The sequence below is a fragment of the Balaenoptera physalus genome (genome assembly GCF_965194825.1).
Source record: "Balaenoptera physalus genome assembly, chromosome: 8".
NCBI lineage: Eukaryota > Metazoa > Chordata > Mammalia > Artiodactyla > Balaenopteridae > Balaenoptera > Balaenoptera physalus.
Genome location: NC_138887.1, coordinates 102,258,464 through 102,276,283, shown reverse-complemented (window position 1 = coordinate 102,276,283; position 17,820 = coordinate 102,258,464). Strand labels below are relative to the sequence as shown.

Below are 17,820 nucleotides of genomic sequence, written 5' to 3'. Positions count from 1 at the left end.
AAAACACCAAAACCATTTGGGAAATCTTGCTTACCAGGGCACTAAGAAGAAGCCCTGTCCAAGAGGACTTTCTGCAGTGATGGAAGTATTTTACATCTGCACTATCCAATGGGGTGGCTACAGAGCACTCGAAATGTTGCTGATGAGACTAAGCAACTGAATTTTATGTTTTATGTAATTAAAATGTAAATAGCCACATGTGGCTAGTGACTACCATATTGGATAACACAGCCATGTGGTCCTCATAACACACTGATTGACGTGTCTCCCAACACATCAACACATCAACAGTTTGGGAAAGGATTGTTCCAAACAAATGAACTCAGTGATCCTCTTGCTATTGAGTGCTCCATATTTAAATTACTACCAATCTGAAGAGTTGGGGGGTGGGGGCCAAAGAGAATGATGGCACCTCCTAGAGACCCTAAACCACTGGTTAGCCACCAGGCAGGATCTAATCTGTTAAACAATGAATTAGAGCATCTTCTGCAGGAAACACTAGTATTTATGTTCGCCAAATGTGTACAAGATAAGCCCCTGCCTAGTAGTCACTTATAACTAAAGAAACAGAGCTAGAATTTCCCACCTTTGGTTTCCTTCCAAAGGTGGGATTTATCTTTAAATTTACTTCAATTTGGGGGAGATTTGGAAGAAAAATCCTTCCAGCTATTAGGGAGCTTTCTAAATAGGAGAAATAACATTTTTCAAGCTTGTCTTGGGAGAGTTTTTGTTCAAGTGATTAGAAATGAAATGAACTTGGAATGTTGAAATTTCTCATGTTTGACATGATGGCAGAAGAATATTGAGCAAGAAAATAATTTGGCATTTGGTCCCCAGCATGAGTTCATACACGCAACCCTATTAAATCATATTAGGAAGGAAATGTGCTTTACTGGGAAATGTGCTGGGCTAAGCCAGAGACTCCAAAGTTCTGGGGCAACAGCGTGACTTCCCCTCCTTAATGACTGGGGGACACTCAGCCTTGAGTGGGCCTCTTCTCCTTCATCTACAAGGATGGGGAAAAATGCTTTCTCAGGGTTTCTTCAAGGAAGAAGACTAGAACCATAAATCATTTTAACAAATGCAAAGTACCCCTCAATACAAATTATTTACAGAGATGTTATTTATTTGGTTTCCTTTTTGGGGGAAATGAAGCATTAGTTGAGTATAATATAGAAGTGGTTCAATAGCACCATTACAGGTGAGTTTTTTAAAGAGTAGGGGACTTCACAAAATGATCTCAAGGTATAAAAAGTACTGTTTGGTTTCATATGCAAGTTTTTAAAAGAATTATTACAGATTGAGAGGGAAGTAAGCGGCTGCAGTATACACTGTGGCCAACTTTCAAATAATGATTGTGACTTGAGTCATTTCTCAGAAATAAGTAAACAAATTCTTTTACTTTGATGCTGAATGATATTGATCAAGTCCATCTGCTTGTACCCATTAGAAAGCACCATCTCACATTATTCTGGAAATGGTCATCCTGAGTCAGACTGAGTAGTCATAGTTAATACATTTGATTTCCCTCTGATTTGTTTTTTGCTCCATCCTCTGTATCTACCCAAATTTAGTCTTCTTCCCTCAGAGCCGCTTGACCACGCGAGTGTCATCCTTAATCCTGAAGAGCAAGAAGGGAATTTCCATGTTAGTAGAGGAACTCAACTAAGAATAGAATGCTGCATAATTTATTGTCCAAACTGAGATGTTAGAGAACAAAGGGAGACTTTTTAATAATTATGCTGGAAGAACAAATATAAACCAATCACCCTAATTAAAAAAATAAACAGAAAACATATGTAAAGGTCAGCCTCATTTGTATCAAAGCAAAAATAAAATGAGACCATCGTAGACCCACCAGATTGACAAAAATGAAAAAGTTCAACAATCCTAAGTGTTGGTAAAGACATGGAACAACTGGAACTCATAGTGTTGGGAGTACATTTTACAACACTTTTGAAAACAATTTGACATTATCTAGTAAAAAGAACATCTACGTATCCTATAATTTAGCAAATCTACTCCCACAAAATATGTACTAGAGGAGGACTGGCCAAGATGGTGGAATAGGAAGACCCTGAGCTCACCTCCTCCCACAGACACACCAAAATTACAGCTATTTACAGAGCAACAAACAATGAGAATGACCCGAAGGCTAGCAGAAAAGATCTTCTACAACTAAAGATATAAAGAAGGACCCACAACAAGATGGATAGTAGAGCCAGAGATGCAGTATAGTCAATACCCATACCTGGGTAGGCAACCCACAAATTGGAGGATAATTACTATTGCAGAGGTTCTCCCCAAGGAGCAAGGGGTCCAAGCCCCACATCGGGTTCCCCAGCGCAAGGGTCCTGCACCCAGAAGATGAGCCACCAGAACATTTGTCTTTGAAGGCCCCTGGGGCTTACTTTCAGGAGAGGCAGAGGGCTGTGGGAAATAAAGACTCCATTTTTAAAGGTCACACACAAAATCTCACACACCCAAGACCCAGAGCATAAGCAGTAATTTGAAAGAAGCCTGGTACAGACCCACTTGCTAATCTTAGAGAGCCTCCCAGAGAAGCAGGAGGCAACTGGGAATCATCTTGGAGACAGATGCTGGCAGCTGCCATTTTGGGGAGCTCATCCTACCATGAGGATGCTAGTGTTGCAAGTGCCATTTTGGGATCCTCCCTCTAGTTTATTAGTGCTGGGACCCAGCCTGTCCACCAGCCGGTCAGCATCAGTCCTGGGACGCCCCAGGTCAAGCAGCTGTCCAGGCAGGGACACAGCCTCACCTACAAGCAGGTTGGCTGCCACAGGATCCCTGAACCACAAGCTGCCCCAGGACCTGGCCCCACCCACCAGTGGGCCAGCACTAGCCTCAGGACACCCAGGGCCCTGAGCCAGCCTTCAGGACCTGACCCTTCCCACCAGCAGGCTGACACCAGCCACAGTATCCCCTGGGCCCAGGCCCCACCCACCAGCAGCTGGCAGCATTCACACTAGGCAAGGCCTGACAACCAACCTGACCAGGGGCTATCCACACCTACCAGCACACCCACAGTAGTCAGCCCACTACAACAGAAGGGCACATGCAGCACACATAGAGGGCACCCCCAGAGCATATAGCTCTGGTGGCCAGAGGGGAGTATCCTGCTGGGGCCTAAAGGACATCTCTTACATAAAGCCACATCTCCAAGATCAGGAAATATAACCAACCTACCAAATACAGAGAAATATAAATAGAGAATTAGGCAAAATGAGGAGACAGAAAAATATGTTCTAAGCAAAGGAACAAGATAAAATTCTAGAAGAAGAACTAAGTGGAGATAAGCAATCTACCCAATAAAGAATTCAAGGTATAATTGTAAAGATGGCCAGAAGAATTCAGAAGAAGAATGGATGAACACAATGAGAAGATAGAAGTTTCTAACAAAGAGAAAATATAAAGAGGAACCAAACAGAGCTGAGGAATACAATAACTAAAGTGAAAAATACACTAGTAGATTAGAAGATAAGAGAAACAGATTAGTAATCTGGAAGACAGAGCCGTGGAAATCACTGAAGCTGAACAGAAGAACGTAGAAGAATTTGAAAAAATGAGGACAGTTTAAGAGACCCCTGAAACAACAACAGGAATATGAACATTTACATTATAGGGGTCCCAGAAGAAGAGAGAAAGGGGCAGAGAACATATTTAAGACATAATAGCTGAAAACTTTCCTAACTTGGGAAAGGAAACAGACATCCAGGTCCAGGAAGTACAGAGTCCCAAACAAGATGAACTCAAAGACAACCACACCAAGACACATTGCATTTAAAATGACAAAAAAATTAAAGAGAAATATTAAAAGCAACAAGGGAAAAGCAACTAGTTACATAGAAGGGAACGCCCATAAGACTATCAGGCTAGAAGGGAGTGGCACAATATATTTAAAGTGATAAAAGGAAAAAACCTACAACCAAGAATACTCTACCTGGCAAGGCTATCATTCAGATTTGAAGGGGAAATAGTTTTACAGACAAGCAAAAGCTAAAGGACTTCAGCACCATGAAACCACCTTTACAAGAAATGTTAAAGGGACTTCTCTAAGTGTGAAGGAAAAGGCCACAACTAAAAATATGAAAATTACAAAAGGAAAAATCTCATTGGTAAAGACATATACAGCAAAGGTAGTATATCAACAACCTATAAAGCTAGTAGGAAGGTTAAAAGACAAAAGTAGTAAAAATCATCTATATCCACACTAAGTAGTTAAGGGATACACAAAACAAAAAAATGTAAAATGTAATATGAAAAACATTAAATGTGTGTGAGAGGGAGTAAAAATGCAAGGTTCTTAGAATGTGTTCAAACTTAAGAGATCATCAACTAAAATAATCACATATATAGTTAATATGAACCTCATGGAAACCACAAATCAAAAATCTACAATAGATACACAAAAAAGGGAAATGAATGCAAATGTAACACTAAAGATTGTTATCAAATCACAAGCGAAGTGAACAAAAGAAGAAAGGAGCGCACAAGAGAACTACAAAAACAACCCCAAAAGTATGAACAAAATGCCAATGTACGTATCTACCAATAATCAGTTTAAATGTAAATGGACTAAATGGTCTAATCAAAAGATATAGAGTGGTTGAATGGATACGAAAACAATACCCATATATATGTTGCCTACAAGGGACTCACTTCAGATCCAGAGACAACACAGACTGAAAGTGAGAGGATGGATAAAGGTATTCCATGAAAATGGAAATGAAAAGAAAGCTGGGGTAGCAATACTTATATCAGACAAAATAGACTTTAAAACAAAGACTGTCACAAGAGACAAAAAAGAACATTACATAATGATAAAGGGTTCAATCCAAGAAGAAGATATAACAATTGTAAACATACATGCACCCAACATAGGAGCACCTAAATACATAAAGCAAATATTAATAGACATAAATGGAGAAATTGACAGTAACACAATAATAGTAGGGGGCTTTAACACCCAACTTACATCAATGGACAGATCATCCAGACAGAAAATCAATAAGAAAATGCTGCCTTAAATGACACATTAGACCAAATAGAATATATATATATATATAAACATTGCATCCAAAGGCAGCAGAATACACATTCTTTTCAAGTGCACATAGAACATTCTCTAGGATAGATCACATGATCACATGCTAATAAGCCATCAAACAAGTATTAGTAAATTTAAGAAAATTGAAATCATATCAAACATCTTTTCTTACCACAGTGCTATGAGACTAGAAATACACTACAAGAAAAAAAAAACTGCAAAAATGCAAACACGTGGAGGCTAAACAACATGCTACTAAACAATCAATGGATCACTGAAGAAATCAAAGAGAAATAAATAGATACCTGGAGACAAATGAAAATGAAAACAATAATCCAAAATCTATGGACGTCAGTAAAAGCAGTTCTAAGAGAGAAGTTTATGGCAATACAAGCCTGCCTCAGGAAATAAGAAATATCTCTAACAACCTAATCTCACATTTAAAGGAACTAGATAAAGAAGAACAAACAAAACCTGCTATTAGTACATGGAAAGAAATAAAGATCAGAGCAGAAACAAGTGAAATGGAGATTTTTAAAAAATAGAGAAGATCAGTAAAACTAAGAGCTGGCTTGTTAAGAAAAGATAAACAAAATTGATAAACCGTTAGCCAGACTCATCAAGAAAAAAAGAGAGAGGGCCCAAATAAATAAAATCAGAAATGAAAGAGAAGTTACAACTGACACCACAGAAATACAAAGGCTCATAGGTATTACTATTAACAATTATATACCAATAAAATTGACAACCTAGAAGAAATGAACAAATTCCTAGACATGTACAGTCTCCCAAGACTGAATCAGGAAGAAATAGAAAATATGAATAGACCAGTTACCAGTAATGAAATTGAATCAGTAATAGAAAAACTCCCAACAAATAAAAGTCCAGGACTAGATGGCTTCACAGGTGAATTCTACCAAACATTTAGAGAAGAGTTAACATCTATCCTCTCAAACTATTCCAAAAATTGAAGAGGAAAGAATGCTTCCAAACTAATTCTACAAGGCCAGCATCACCCTGTTACCAAAACCAGACAAAGATAGCACACAGAAAAGAAAATTACAAGCCAATATCACTTACGAACATAGATGCAAAAATCCTCAATAAAATATTAGCAAACCAAATTCAAAAATACATTAATAGGATCATACACCATGATCAAGTGGGATGTATCCCAGGAATGCAAGGGTGGTTCGATATCTGCAAATCAATCAATGTGATACACCACATTGACAAATTGAAGAATAAAAATCATATGATCATCTCAATAGATGCTGAAAAAGCTTTTGACAAAACATCCATCTATGATAAAAACTCTCAACAAAGTGGGTACAGAGGGAACATACCTCAACATAATAAAGGCCATATATGACAAGCCCACAGGTAACATCATACTCAGCAGTAAAAAATGGAAAGCATTTCCTTTAAGATCAGGAACAAGACAAGGATGGTCACTCTCACCACTTTTATTCAGTATAATATTGGAAGTCCTCGCCACAGCAATCAGACAATAAAAAGAAATAAAAGGAATCCAGATTAGAAGAAAGTAAAACTGTCACTATTTACAGATGACATGATACTATACATAGAATATTCTAAAGATGCCACCAAAAAATTACTAGAACTCATCAATGAATTCGCAATGAATTCAGTAGAATTACAGGATACAAAATTAATATACAGAAATCTGTTACATTGCTATACACTAACAATGAACTATTAGAAGAGATATTAACAAAACAATCCCATTTACAATCACATCTAAAGAATGAAGTACCTAGGAATAAATCTAACTAAGGAGGTAAAAGACCTATACTCAGAAAACTATAAGACACTGATAAAAGAAACTGAAGATGACACAAACAATTGGAAAGCTATACCATATTCGTAGACTGGAAGAACTAATATTGTTAAAATGACTATATTCCCCAAGGCAATCTACAGAGTAGATACAATCCATATAAAAATACCAATGGCATTTTTCACAGAACTAGAATAAGTAATTCTAAAATGTGTATGGAAACACAAAAGACCACAAATAGCCAAAACAATCTTCAGAAAGAAGAACAAATCTGGAGGTATCATGTGTCCTGATTTCACACTATACTACAAAGCTACTGTAATCAAAACAGTATGGTAATGGCACAAAGACAGACACATAAATCAATGGAACAGAATAGAGAGCCCAGAAATAAACCCAGCACTTGTGGTCAATTAATCTATGACAGAGGAGGCAAGAATATACAATGGGAAATACAGCCTCTTCAGTAAATGAAGGTGGGAAAACTGGACACCTACATGCAAAAGAATCAAACTGGACTATTCTCTCACACCATATAAAAAATAAACTTAATATGGATTAAAGACTTAAATGTAAGACCTGAAACCATAAAATTCTAAAAAACAGGCAGTATGCTCTTGACATCTGACTTAGCAATATTTTTTGTATATGTCTCCTCAGGCAAGGGCAACAAAAGCAAAAATAAACAAATGGGACTACATCAAAGTAAAAAACTTTTGGACAGTGAAGGAAACTATCAATGAAAAGGCCTCCTACTAGGAGAAGATATTTGCAAACCATATATTTGATAAGGGGTTTATATCCAAAATATACAAAGAACTAATGAAATTCAACATAAAAAAAAAGAGATAAAAAAAATGGGCAGAGTCAAAACTACAAGATATCACCTCACACCTGTCAGAATGGCTATCATCAGAAAGTCCGCAAATAAATACTGGCTAGGATGGGAAGAAAGGGACCCCTTGTGCACAGTTAGTGGTAATGTAAATTGATACAACCACTATGAAAAACAATATGGAGGTTCCTCAAAAAACTAAAAACACAACTACCATATGATCCTGCAATCCCGCTCCTGGGTATTTATCTGAAGAAAATGAAAACACTAATTTGAAAAGATATATTCACCCCCTATGTTCACTGCAGTGTTGTTTACAATAGCCAAGATATGGAAGCAACCTAAATGCCCATTAATAGATGAATGGATAAAGAAGATGTGATATATGTACACACACACACAATGGAATATTACTCAGCCATAAAAAGAATGAAACCTTGTCATTTGTGACAACTTGGATGGACCTAGAGGGTATTATGATAAGTGAAATAAGTCAGACAGAGAAAAACAAATACTTCATTATTTCACTTACATGGGGAATCTAAAAACAAAACAAATGAACAAACATAACAAAACAAACATAGTCATAGATACAGAGAACAAACAGGTGGTTGCCAGAGGAAAGGGGAGTGGGTGGAGGAGAGAAATAGGTGAGGGGGATTAAGAGGTAGAAAATTCCAGTTACACAATAAATGAGTTATGGGTATGAAATGTACAGTGTGGGGAATACAGTCAATAATTATGTAATATCTTTGTATGGTGACAGATGGTAACTGGACTTATTGTGGTGATCATTTTGAAATGTAGAGAGGGACTTTCCTGGTGATCCAGTGGTTAAGACTCCACGCTTCCATTGCAGGGGGCACAGGTTCAATCCCTGGTCGGGGAACCAAGATCCCGCATACCACATGGTACAGCCAAAACAAGTAAATAAAAATAAAAAATTTTTTTAAAGTTAAATTTTAAAAAATGTATAGAAATATCAAATAACTATGTTGTGTACCGGAAACTAACACAGTGTTATAGGTCAATTATACTTCAAAAACAAATAAACAAACAAACTCAGAAAAAGAGATCAGATTTGTGGTTACCAGAGGTAAGGGATGAGTATTGAATAAAGGCAGTCAAAAGGTACAAACTTCCAGTTTTAAGATAAATAAGTGCTAGGGATGTAATGTACAATATTTTATATATATATATTACATGTGTGTATGTATATATGTGTGTATATATATATAATTAATACTGCTATATGTTGCATATGAAAGTTATTAAGAGAGTAAATCCTAAGAGTTCTCATCACAAGGAAAATTTTTTTCAATTTCTTTAATTGTTTTATGAAGTGTAGTTGATTTACAACATTGTGTTAATTTCAGGTGTACAGCTAAGTGATTCAGTTATATATATATATATTTTCAGATTCTTTTCCATTATAGGTTATTGAATATAGTTCCCTATGCTACACAATCAGTCCTTTTGTTTATCTATTTTATATATAGTAGTGTGTATCTGCTAATCCCAAACTCCTAATTTATCCCTCCCCCCCTTTCCCCTTTAATTTTGTATCTATATGAGATGACAGATGTTCACTAAACTTATTGTGGTAGTCATTTCATGATGTATGTAAGTCAAATTATTATGCTGTTTACCTTAAGCTTATACAGTGCTGTATGTCAATTATATCTCAATAAAACAGGAAAAAATAGAGATATATACTAGAATATTCATAGAAACATTGTTTATAAAAGGCTAAAGGTAGAAAAAACAAATATGCCTAAACATAAAAATGGATACATTGGACTTCCCTGAAAAATGGATACATTGGACTTCCCTGGTGGCACAGTGGTTAAGAATCTGCCTGCCAATGCAGGGGACACGGGTTCAAGACCTGGTCCAGGAAGATCCCACATGCTGCAGAGCAACTAAGCCCGTGTGCCACAACTACTGAAGCCACATGCCTAGAGCCCATACTCCGCAACCAGAGAAGCCACCGCAATGAGAAGCCTGCACACTGCAACGAAGAGTAGCCCCCGCTCACTGCAACTAGAGAAAGCCCGTGCGCAGCAACAAAGACCCAACACAGCCAAAAATAAATAAATAAATAATTTTAAAAATGGATACGTTTAAATAATAACTACATTCATCAATATAGATTAACTTAACAAATGTTACATTTATTGAAAGAAACAACTCCAACTACATATGGCCATTTATATAAGTCCCAAATAGCCAAAACTAAACAAGGATACATGCTTATATAGTAAAACTATAAATAAAAGCATAGATATTATTAACCCAAAGGTTAGGATGGAAGGTGGCTCCTTGAAGAACACATTAAGGAGGGGTGTCTAAGGTCTTGGAGTTATTTATTTCTTAATCTGGGTGATAGATACACAGAGATTTATTTATTATCCCTCACACTTTACATTATGTAATGTTCATTCTTTTTTGTTGACATATAACTGACATATAACGTTATATAAGTTTAAGGTGTACAACATGTTGATTTGATCCATTTATATATTGCAATAAGATTGCTACAATAGCATTAGCTAACACTCTGTTATGTTACATATTTGTCATTTCTTTTTTGTGGTGAGAACAATTAATATCTAGTCTTTTAACAACTTTGAAGTTTATAATACAGTATTGTTGACTATAATCACTATGCTGTACATTAGCTCTCCAGGACTTATTTATCTACTAGTTCCCAGTTTATACCCTTGAAAAACATATCCCCACTTCTCCACCCCCCCCCCACCTCTGGTAAACACCACTCTACTCCGTTTTTTACGAGTTTGTCTTTTTTAGATTCCACATATAAGAGAGATCATACAGTATTTGTCTTTTTCTGACTTATTTTACTTAGCACAATGCCCTTGAGGCCCATCCATGTTGTTGCAAATGGCAAGATTCCATTCTTTTCGTGGCTGAGTAATATTCCAGTGTGTGTGTGTGTGTGTGTGTGTGTGTGTGTGTGTGTGTGTGTATAACATCTTATATATTGGGTTGGCCAAAATGTTCAATCGAAACCCAAACGAACATTTTGGCCAACCCAAAAAATATATATATGTATATATCTCACAATTTCTTTATCCATTTATCCCCTGATGGACACTTAGATTGTTTCCATATCTTGGCTATTGTAAAAAATTGCTATAATGAACATGATCTTTTTGAATTAATGTTTTCATTTTCTTCAGATAAATCCCAGAAGTGGAATTGCTGGATCATATGGTAGTTCTATATTTGTTTTTTGAGGAACCTCCATACTGTTTTTCATAGTGGCCGTACCAGTTTACATTCCCACCAATGGTGCACAAGGGTTCCCTTTTCTCCACATCCTCGCCAACAGCTGTTGTTTCTAGTCTTTTTGATGATAGCCATTCTAACAGGTGTGAGGTGATATCTCACTCTGGTTTTGATTTGCATTTCTCTAATAATTAGTGATGTCGAGCATCTTTTCATGTGCCTGTTAGCCATCTGTATGTCTTCTTTGGGAAAATGTCTATTCAGATCTTCTGCCTGTTTTTAATTGAATTGTTTATATTTCTGCTATTGAGTTGTATGAGTTCTTTACATATTTTGTATATGAACCCATTATCAGATGTATGATTTGCAAATATTTTCTCCCATTCGGTAGGTTGCCTTTTTATTTTGTTGGTGGTTTCCTTTACTGTGCAGCTTTTTTGTTTGATCTAGTCCCACTTGTTTATTTTTGCTTTTCTTGCTTTTGCTTTTGGTGTCAGATTAAAAAATTTATCACCATGACCTATGTCAAGGAGTTACCACCTATGTTTTCTCCTAGGAATTTTATGGTTTCAGATCTTACATTCAAGTGTTTAATTCTTTTTGAATTAATTTTTGTGTACAGTGTAAGATAGTCCAATTTTATTTTTTCATGTGGCTGTCCAGTTTTCCCAATACCATTTATTGAAGAGACTGTCCTTTCCCCATTGTATATTCTTGGCTCCTTTGTTGTAAATTAATTGACCATATATGCATAGGTTTACTTCTGGGCTCTATTCTATTCCATTGGTCTATGTGTTTATTTTTATGCCAGTACCATACTGTTTCAGGAATTGTGATACCTCTGGCTTTGTTCTTGTTTCTCAAGGTTGCTTTGACTATTCAGGGTCTTCTGTGGTTCCATAAAAATTTTAGGATCTTTTCCTATTTCTGTGAAAAATGCCATTGGAATCTTGATAGGGATTGCATTGAATCTATAGATGGCTTTGGGTAATATAAACATTTTAACAATATTAATTGTTCCAATTCATGAACATGAGATATCTTTCCATTTGTGTTTTCTTCAGTTTCTTTTATCAGTGTCTTATAGTTTTCATTGTATAGGTCTTTCACCTCCTTGGTTAATTTATTTCAAGTATTTTATTGTTTTTGATGCTACTGAATCAAAATGTTTACTTCTTTTTCAGATGTTTTGTTGTTAGTGTATAGAAATAATTGATTTTTGTATGTTGATTTTTTTTAAAAGATTTATTGATTGATTGATGGCTATGTTGGGTCTTCGTTTCTGTGCTAGGGCTTTCTCTAGTTGTGGCAAGCGGGGGACACTCCTCATCGCGGTGCACGGGCCTCTCACTGTCGTGGCCTCTCTTGTTGCGGAGCACAGGCTCCAGACGCGCAGGCTCAGCAGTTGTGGCCCACGGGCCTAATTGCTCCGCGGCATGCGGGATCCTCCCAGACCAGGGCTCGAACCCATGTCCCCTGCATTAGCAGGCAGATTCTCAACCACTGCGCCACCAGGGAAGCCCCTTGTATGCTGATTTTATATCCTGCAACTTTGCTGAATTTGTTGATTAGTTCCAACAAACAGTGTTTTGATTGAGTCTTTAGGATTTTTTATATATAAGATCATGCCATCTGCAAATAGTGACAATTTTACTTTTTGCTTTCTGATTTGGATGACTTTCATTTCTTTGTCTTGCCTAGTTGATCCTAAGTAGGAGTACCATATTGAATAAGAGTGGTGAGAGTGGGCACCCTTGTCTTATTCCTGATCTTAGAGGAAAAGCTTTCAATTTTTCACTGATGAGTACAGTGTAAGCTGTGGGTTTATCATATATGCCTTTATGATGCTGAGGTATGGTCTTTCTATACCAAATGTGTTGAGGATTCTAATGATGAAAGGATGTACTTTGTCAAAAGCCTTTTCTGCATCTATTGCGATTATCATATGATTTTTATCTTTCATTCTTTTAATATGGTATATCACATTTGCATATGTTGAACCATCCTTGCATCCCAGAGATAAATTCCTCTTGGTCATGATGTATAATGCTTTTTTTTTTTTTTTGGCATATGGAAATTTATTACTATCATGCTTTCATCATCAAAACTTCTGATCTTGGTCTTTCCTTCCTGCCTTTGTATAAGGCCAAAAGAGAGACATTGGCTACTTTGACAACCTTAAAGCGGACTCCAGGAATGTCACCAACAGCATGACCTTTGCGACCAAATCCAGCAACCAGAATTTCATCATTTTCCTCAGTAAAATTCAAACAACCATCATAGGGTACAAAGGTTGTGATTCTTTTTGCCATTCTTGATGAGCTGAATCCTGACACCCTTCCTGATGGCAGAATTTGGCTGTTTGGCTTCAACCCTACTTTTTCAAGCACAGTTCCCTTGGCATGAGAAGCACCTCCAAAAGGGTTGGCCTTCAGGGCTGTGCCCAAATGGGCTTTCTTGTACTGTTTATCATGCCACTTCTGGTCTCGTCGGTGGCTACAGAGCTTCCTGGCAGTATGAAGACCGCGACACTTGCCCATCCTGCCGGTGCCACGGGCCTGAACGAAAGAGTATAACTCTTTTAATGTGTTTCTGCTCTAGGTTTTTGCTTTGTGGTTACCATGAGGCTTACACAAGACATCTAACAGGTAACACAGTGCATTTTAATTTGATAGCAGCTTGACTTCAGTCATCTACGAAAGTTTCACCCTTTTACTTCTCCGTTTTTATATTTTTGATGTTGCATTTTTATATTGCATATTCATTAACACATTATGGTAGCTATTGTTACTTTTAATACTCTTCCTTTCACCTTTATACTAAAATTATGTGGTTAACAAACTATCCTATTACAGATTTAGTTTCTAGGTCTGATTGTATATTTACCTTTACCAGTGTGTTATATACTTTTGTATTTTTTGTCACTGCTTAGCTTCTTTTCATTTCAGCTCAAAGAACTCCTTTCAGCATTTCTTGCAAGGCAGGTCTAGTGGTGATGAACTCTCTCAGCTTTTTTCTAGAAAAGGCTTTATTTCTTCTTCATATCTGAAGGATAACTTTGCTAGATAGACCATTCATGGCTAGCAAGTTTTTTCTTTCAACCCTTTGAATATGCCATTCCATACTCTTGGCCTGTAGGGTTTCTGCTGAAAAACCCATTGATAACCTAATGGGTGTTCCTTTGTAGGTTACAATCCTTTTTTCCCTAGCTGCTTTTAGAATTATTTCTATATCCTGAGAAATATTAAAAATATAAAAATGGAGAAGTAAAAGGGTGAAACTTTTGTAGATGACTGAAGTCAAGCTGCTATCAAATTAAAATGCACCGTGTTATCTGTTAGATGTCTTGTGTAAGCCTCATGGTAACCACAAAGCAAAAACCTAGAGCAGATACACATTAAAAGTGTTATACATCATGACCAATAGGATGATCTATTAGCATGTGTTTGGGTGCCTAATCCTCTCCTCAGGTTTAGGAAGTTCACAGCTATTATTTCTTTAAATAAATTTTCTGCTCCCATCTCCCTCTCTCTCTTTCTGGAACACCAGTTATTATATTTGTCCTTTTGATGGAATACTATAGACCACGTAGGCTTTTTTCACTCTTTTCATACTTGTTTTGTTTTGTTTATTTGCCTCTAACTGGGTTATTTCCAAACTCCTAATCTCTAATGCACTTGTTCCATCTTCCATTTGCTCTGCTCTACTGCAGATTCTACTGCATTTTTCATTTCATATATTGAGTTCTTCAGCTCCAGAATCTCTGTTTGGTTCATTTCTATGATTTCTGTCTCTTTGGGGAAATTTTCATTTTGATCTTGTTTTTTGTTTTTTTTGAGATTTCATCAAACTGTCTTTGAGTTTTCTTGCAGCTTGTTGAGTTTCTTCAAAACAGCTATTTTGAATTCTTTTTTGGCTAGATCACAAAATTCTGTACCTTTGAGCTTTGTTATTGGAGAATCATTATTTTCTTTTTGTAATGGTATGTTTCCTTGATCTTAAATGTTCCTTGTAGTTTTGCATTACTGCTTTCACATTTGAAGTAGGAGATGCCACCTTAAACCTTTGTTAGTTGGTTTCTGATGGACTATCCTGTTCAATAGTGTCATTATTACCTGGGGTTTTATCTGTCTTTGTACTGGTACTCTTACTCCACTTCTCTTGCTCCCTCGTGTGGCAGGATTCTTAAACTTTTATGTCTTCTCTGATGCTTACAAGTCACCAGGCAGGCTCCTGGAAACCTCTCTTTTGTTTTCCAGAAGGTGGTGCTATAGCTTCAGTTTGTGTTTTCTCCCTTGTCCACACTATGTGGCCTGTTTCTGAGTGTGCTTCCTAGCCACAGGAGCTTGCTTTCACTACTGCAGTAGGAAGCGCGCACATGGAGATGCCACAGACTAGGGCGAGGTGTGGGTTTAGCACTGGCCCATGGATCTAGTAGGGAGATCCTCAGGTGTGGTACTCCCAGGGGTTTGTGGGTGGACTTCCTGCTGAGTGCAATCAGCAGGAAAGGCGTCCCTTCTCTGCCTCTTCCCCCACATCCAGTCATGAAAGACCAACCTCAGAACTCTGGGTGCTATTGGAGAGAAACAGGTTTGTCCCACACAACTGAGGTAGCTGGGTACTCACCCCAAACTATCCTTCCCCGCCCCTAACGAGGGAGAGGGCACCGCCACTGGATACATCAGCCTGGTACAGTGTTTCCTTGGGGGAGGGGACACTGGGAAAGTTCCTCTTACCACCCCCTCTGCTGTGACCAAACTTGTTTTGTTGTTGTTGTTGTTTCTAGAATGGTGTGCTGGAATCTCCCCTCAGGAAGGCTGGACTTCTGCGAATTCCCTCTCATGCATGAGTATCTGCCCAGGTCAGCACTCTCCAGTTTTGGGTTTTTTTTTTTCCAATCATAGCAAGAGGGGGTTCTGGGCAGGTTCACTGGCTCCCTTGATTCTGCAGCCTATACCGAAATCTGTCTGCCTATTACTGGATGCACAGGTAGGTGAGATTCCTGGATCCCACAGCTCCCACAAAGGTGCTTTTGTTTGTGGATGGATGTCTATTTTGTTGTTTTAAAAAGGGGACAAAAAAGAGGACTGTTTTATGCCGCCATGATGCTGACATCACTCCCCTGATGTAATGTTCATTCTTTATGACATATTTCATAACTGGAAAAATATTGTGTAAACAACATGATATGATAAGGAGTTGATAACTATTCGAGCTGCCACCTTCTGGGTACACAATGGGATTGTTCTCTGGCTCTTTGTGGTTGGGCAAGGGCTAAAGCATGTAAAAATTGTAGACTATGGTGCAGAGTTTGGACTTTAGTACAAGGCAGCCACTGGTGGGTTTAGGAGAATGATATGATATGGATCACATTTTAAAGGGATAATTCTTGCTGCTGTACGGAGGATGTATTGCTGGGGGCAAGTGTGGAACCACAGAGCACAGTTAGAGAACTAGTAATGGTGAGATGATGGCGACTTGAACTTCACTGATTACAGGCAAAATAGAAGTGGAATTTTTTTTTTTAATTTATTTATTCATTTATTTAATTTTTGGCTGCATTGGGTCTTTGCTGCTGCACGCGGGCTTTCTCTAGTTGCAGTGAGCGGGGGCTACTCTTTGTTGTGGGGCGCAGGCTTCTCGTTGTGGTGGCTTCTCTTGTTGCAGAGCACAGGCTCTAGGCGCGCGGGCTTCAGTAGTTGTGGCACACGGGCTTCAGTAGTTGTGGCTCGCGGGCTCTAGAGCGCAGGCTCAGTAGTTGTGGTGCATGGGCTTAGTTGCTCCGCGGCATGTGGGATCTTCCCGGACCAGGGCTCGAACCCGTGTCCCCTGCATTGGCAGGCGGATTCTCAACCACTGCACCACCAGGGAAGCCCAGAAGTGGAATTTTTTTTGAATGCATTTTGCAGGTGTATCTGAAAGGACTTACAGAAAAGTGGGGAATAGGGGTTGAAGGAAAGAGGGGGATTGCAGATGATCACTGTTTTGGGTTGAACAACTGAATATATGGTAGGGCCATTTACCATAATGGGAGCAAATGAAGGATTAACAGGTATGAAGAGAGGGAATGGAGCTTATTTTACTCTGTATTAGCTTTAGACAGCTATGTGCACATGTTAAATAAACCACTAGAGAGACAATCCCATCTCTCAAGGGAACACCCAGAGTCAAAGATGTATATATTTGGAAGTCAGTAGTATACAAATGATATTTAATTCAAAGGACTAGATTAGATCATCCAGAGAGAATATACATAGAATAAAATATGTGAAGACAGGAGAAAAACCAGGTTAGTATGCAGTCATGGAAGCCAAAAGAAGAAAACGTGTTTTGAATGCTGTTGAGAGACTGAGCGACATATTAAGCAATGATAGTATTTGACAAATGGAGCTAATTGGCAGCTTTGACAAGGGAAGTTTCGACAGAGTTCTGTGTGGTGGTGGGGAATGGGGGAGGCAGATGGAGAGGGTTGAGGAGAAAGTGGAAGAAAATGAAGAAAGAGAATGAAGGGAATTTTGGTCAGTTTCCCTCTGAAGGGGAGCCAGACTGGGCTTGGAGGAGATATGTGGTGAAGGCAGATTTTCTTTCTTTAGGATAGGGGATGCTAGAGTGTGCTTGTTTGCTGATGGTGATTCAGGAGTGAGGAAGAACTAATGACGCAGGAGATGAAGAGGTTACTACACCGGGGAAGAGAGGGTTCTGATCCAGGGCACAATGGAGGGGCTGTCCTTTCACTAGAAGAGAGATCCTCCATCCAAGGATGGAAAGGCAGGTAGATGTTGGTTTTAATGATGAAACTACGAGGGAGGGAGTGCTCTTTGATTGTGGCTCTTTTCATTGACTTATGAACAAAATAAGTGGAAT

General features: G+C 38.1%; 1 pseudogene across 1 annotated transcript; it reads right to left on the bottom strand.

Annotated features, from left to right (window-relative positions):
• Positions 1–6,629: 6,629 nt before the first annotated feature.
• LOC309666050 (small ribosomal subunit protein uS12 pseudogene) lies at positions 6,630–16,451 on the bottom strand (annotated as a pseudogene). Its single transcript has one exon. The product of its transcript is annotated as a small ribosomal subunit protein uS12 pseudogene (transcript).
• Between the last annotated feature and the right edge of the window lie 1,369 nt (positions 16,452–17,820).